General features: G+C 30.6%; 1 long non-coding RNA gene across 1 annotated transcript; it reads left to right on the top strand.

The window, feature by feature from the left end:
- The first annotated feature begins 890 nt into the window (after positions 1–890).
- On the top strand, positions 891–4014 carry LOC148598242 (uncharacterized). Its single transcript, XR_015918757.1, has 3 exons — positions 891–988; positions 2784–2895; positions 3664–4014. It is a non-coding gene; the product is annotated as an uncharacterized LOC148598242 (long non-coding RNA).
- The last annotated feature ends 1177 nt before the right edge of the window (positions 4015–5191 follow it).

Genomic DNA, 5191 nt, shown 5'->3' with positions numbered 1-5191 from the left:
AAAAAAAAAAAAAAAAAAAACAAGTAGAGTTAAAATCAACTACATAGATGTTTAACGAACAAAACTTAAACGATATATATTAAAACAAGTTTTTTCGATCACAAAATAGCAACGAGCAAAGCCAGAACCCAAAACGAAGAAAAATCTATAACTTGGCACATAAAATGGTGTATGGAAATGAAATTTAAATGCAAATGTTTAGACGTATTGAAAACCAGCAGGGGAAAGAGCGTCAGCCCTTGAATGGCATTAATTTCCCACTTACACCATTGTTGCCATACTCATTGCCCAAAGTATTGTATTTTTATTTATCATATTATTCTATTATCAACGTAATGACATATTGTGTCAAAACTTTACATTTAAAAAGTCGTTTTTAAAAAAATGAAGTGAATATTTTTTAATTGATTCCATCAAAGAGTTCCATTAAAAATTCTCCAATATGCCATAGAATGGGCAGTTTATCACACACAAATATTGTTATCCCCTGATATTTCTATTATGTACATTATACCAAGGCCTCTAGTAACTGGGAAATATTAAAAAAGGTACTCATATAAAGATTTTAATTCACCTTTTTATCCAGTCGTAAATAAACGAGACGAAATTTATTCCTAAACATGAAGTTGTACTGATTCGTTATTTTTGTATTAGGATCACCATGTATAATGTTATGTTTATTTTGATTTCATGAATGCATTTACATGAATGTATCGGTATTTATGGGCTTATTTCCCTATGACACCTTTGGCCTGACCGTTTTCAGTTTTGGGTAGGTTTTGTTTACCATAAAAGTCATGTACATGAAAATAGAAATTAATGTATTACGTTAATCTGTTTACATATGAGTTCATGTTGAAGCACGACTTCCCACGCCCAGTGTTAAAGTCGGAAGAACATATATCTAAATAAGAAAATAGTGTTCCGTTTAGTGCTTACCTTTGTTTGTAAACAGAGTTTATAGTTAATATTTGACAAAATATTTGCGGTAAGAATTCTCTTCTGTAAACAATATTGTACATGTACTTCCTTCCATGATTTGACCCATAGTTACAAAATGTACATGTTTAGAACTTAGTTTTTTTGTTTTTGTTTTTGTTTCGTTTCTATTTTATTTTGTTTGTTTGTTTGTTTGTTTGTTTTTGTTGGCGGGGGTTCCGTGTTGATAATTTGTCTGTGTTATATTGTGCGATTGGTTTTTCATCTACTGTCTTTTATCGTGTTTTTGTGTATCATAGGTATTGCTTTTTATTATTTTAAATTTCACGTCTTTAGTAATGCTATTTATGAATCACAATATGAAATTTTTTACACTTGTTTATTATTTGTACATTTCTTTATATTTCTGAAACGAAGGTGTTTTTTTCACATATATGACTTCTAAAACAAAGACCATCCGAAAGGACATAATCTTCTTTAATATACTTTTGTTTTGTTTTGTTTTGTTTTGTTTTTGTTTTGTTTTTGTTTTGTTTTTTTTTTGTTTTTGTATTTCAAATGATTTATTTCTTTGGACATAATATTTTGCGCATTTTTTAACCCAAGTCCAACTTGGAACGTTATTTAATGGCTAAATGTAGGTTTTTGTAAGAAGCAGGCATAATGGAAAAACATAATCAGAAACATGCATATCAAAACATTACCGATCTGACATTATAAATTCTTTCATGAATGGTTTCACTTTTTTGAAAAAAAGATCATTATTAGATCTCTGCATCACTCGATGTACTCAGAATTTCTACAAGAAAGTGCTACAACAATAAAATTTAGACAGAGTTATCTGTCGTTGAAATGTTCATTGTTCATTTTAGCACATTTCAATGAAAATTGATCTCAATTAACCACAGTTTTATGAATAATGTCTTTTTAACTTGATGCTGAGGGCGCATATAGTCAAATTAAACTTTCAAAATTTTGTTGTTTTTTATATCATGTTTCACCCACTGTCTGATATATACATAACTGACAATTAATCAACATCGAAACTAATTGGTATTTTGTGGTATTTTTTCAATAACACAAAGATCAACAGTTTTGCATGTTTAGTGAACTATATAATTTTGACAATATTGCACTACGTAAAGCACATATTTATTTACATTGAAAAATGGTTAAAATTGATATTATAAATAAACAAAAGTAGTTCCTGTATCAAATTATTCTTCTAGACCATACTCCCTGCTTTTAAATTCATAATTCAGCCTTGAATATTAAAGCTTTAACAAAGAAGAAATACATTCCACAATCAACAAGACCTAATTGATTTACACTCATCATACTGAATAAGGAAACGAAGGCAACAAATATGTTTTTGTACTTTTCATATGACCTTCCATTGTATTGATTTAATGCCTTGAACTTCATCTGAACCATTTGAGTACTCTATTTTCTCATCTCAAAGTATCAAAGCAATTTATTTGCCCTATTTCTCTACATTGTAATTTACTCTATATCTTATTCATCATTATGCTCTGGAATGTTCATAGAAATAACCTTGACATTTTGACCCATTGAGATATATTTTGTAAACAGTAAAGTATTCTATATAAAGTTGGTTTCAACTGAATATGAAGTCTTTCCAATAGAAAGTCCAGATATTTTAATTATGTTATAAGGGTCTTCAATTACAATAGAGTTTAACCTTTTGATCTGAAAAATATGTTGGTGTTATATTTTCGGGGCATGGTCAGAAGCAATGATTTATGTTTTGTATTGAAGTTGAAAACATATATAGTGAAACCTAATAATCTAAATCTAAATCGAACTTCTTTTCGTCTTTTAAGATAGCAGTTGTTCGATGAACCAAGGGTCGTCAAAAATTAAGATTAAAGTGGAAATGAAGATACTTTAAAAAGTGTTTGGTAGAAACAGGTGCTCAGGATATTCAGGATTTAGGTTAGACAGCTTTATCTGCTTGTGATAGTTAATATATTTTGTATTGCACAGTTATTTAATGACAACATGATTTTATTGAAATACAACCTTAATAATAATAGTAATAAAAATAAAAAATGAGGCGTGTTGTGGCATTTTAATAAAATGATCAGTTGCTTGTGAACAAATTTTATTTCAAAATAAAGTATAAGTATGAATTCATTTGGTTCTGTTTTGGAATATTTTTTTTCTTTAATGTTGCAATGAGTGTTTATTCTTTATAAATTGTCTGACCACCAAATAAACCAATATCTATCTCCGTTAAATTGATTTTATTTTTATTTTCCTTATATCTTTTGGTATCTTAAAAAAAATCGCTAACTATGATATATTGCAAAAAAGTCTCTGGCATGGAACTACTTTTAGTCAAATCTGTTATGCATTGCATTCACTCTGCTGGATGTATATTGTGATTGTGAACTTGTAGTGTCGGACGCCTCCGTGTCCGCTCGTTCGGACTTTCTTTCTTCCACATCATTTTTATTACCAATTTATCTTCTACTACTTTTCACACCTTTGATATTTGGCAAACATTTTAAGTATATGTATGCAATATTCAGACTTATACAACATCAATGTTCTGTCCTACGACTTTATTCATACATGTACTATCCACATGTGTTTGATAGCGTAGGTATCCTTTATCGAACCTTGCTCATTGTTTTGCCATGTATGATTGCAGGTTTTATAGATGTATTAATAATTTGAGAGACGTGTACTTTTTTGTAGATCATGCCAAGGACAGAACGTCGATAGAAAATGACCTTCAAGGAAATCAACAACGACAGATCATTTCTTGAAGTGCTTAATTGCAGCTCGATGTGACAATGTAAACACATTTTCCTCATTCTTCCTTGAACTCTTCATCTTCTTAGAATAATAATTTCTATTGTTTATGTTTACATAATCATTTTTTATGGTACATTGATGCCATTATTTGTCTAAATTTACAGGTAACGTCAGCCTATAAATAATTGCAGATATATGTTTCGCTGATTATGTCAGTCGATGAACTCATATTCAACTTATTTTATTTTCATGGATATATTCGATGTAATGGCAATATTAAGAAAGGTAGTAAAATACTCTTGACATGAAGGGGGTCAAATTACTGAAAAACATCTTCAAATACAAATACAAATATACAAATACAAATATACAAATAGATACAAATATATAGTTCTTGGTAGAGAATCCTCGTACTTTCTAAGAAATAATTCCAAATCATTTTCCAAATATATAGAGGAAGATGTTTACAAAATGCTGGAATTTTTAATCGACAACATATTTGTCCAGTGTGGTGGACGTCTTTTTCAACAAACGGTCGGCATTCCAATGGGAACGAATTGTGCTCTTTTACTAGCTGACCTATTCCTTCACTCTTATGAGGATGACTTTATAGCTGATCTGATCAGAAAGAAAGAATATTGTTTGGCTAGATCCTTCAATCTCAGTTTCCGCTATATAGATGACGTGTTATCTTTAAACAATCCTGATTTCGGGGATTTGATACATCGGATTTACCCAAAAGAACTTGAGATAAAGGATACTACAGACACTGTGAAGTCAGCCTCATATCTTGACCTACACTTAGAAATCGATGGTAAAGGAAAAATATTGACCAAACTTCACGATAAAAGTGATGACTTTTCATTCAGAATTGTCAACTTTCCTTTCATCTGTGGCAACATCCCTTCGGCACCTGCGTATGGAGTGTTCATATCACAACTCATACGTTATGCCAGAGCTTGCCGAAACTACGCAGACATTTTGTATCGCGCTAGAACTTTAACAAATAGGCTTCAGGAACAGGGTTATGTTGCTACAAGATTGAAGTCATCACCACAGAAGTTTTATGGCCATTATCATGAACTCGTGGATCGTTATGGTGTATCCATCTGCACCATACTTTTGTTACTTTGTATGTATGATTTAGTTACGTTATGCTCTTTGTTGTGTATGTCTGTTTTCCATGTCGGGTCTTTGTCCTTGGATTACATTCTTTTGATTACCGCTATGACCTTGGTTCCCCTGATTACTCTTTCAAACCAAATGCTGAGATTATCCATGCAAAACATTGAGCTGATGTGTTTTATAATGATCTATCTTTACTAAACATAAAAAAAAATTGCAGTTTCCATTTTTTCCCAAGTAGCAAGTATGATTATGGTCAGGATCATCCATACATCAATGATGCATATTTTTGTTTGTGCAAAATATGCTACATAAATTACCCGCGATAAAAATATGTTACTAA

The sequence above is a fragment of the Perna viridis genome, chromosome 14 (genome assembly GCF_037379345.1).
Source record: "Perna viridis isolate PV_CMFRI_1.1 ecotype Kerala chromosome 14, ASM3737934v1, whole genome shotgun sequence".
NCBI classification, from domain to species: Eukaryota; Metazoa; Mollusca; class Bivalvia; order Mytilida; family Mytilidae; genus Perna; species Perna viridis.
Note: the sequence above shows the minus strand (reverse complement) of the source record. Positions and strands in the feature narration are given on the sequence as shown.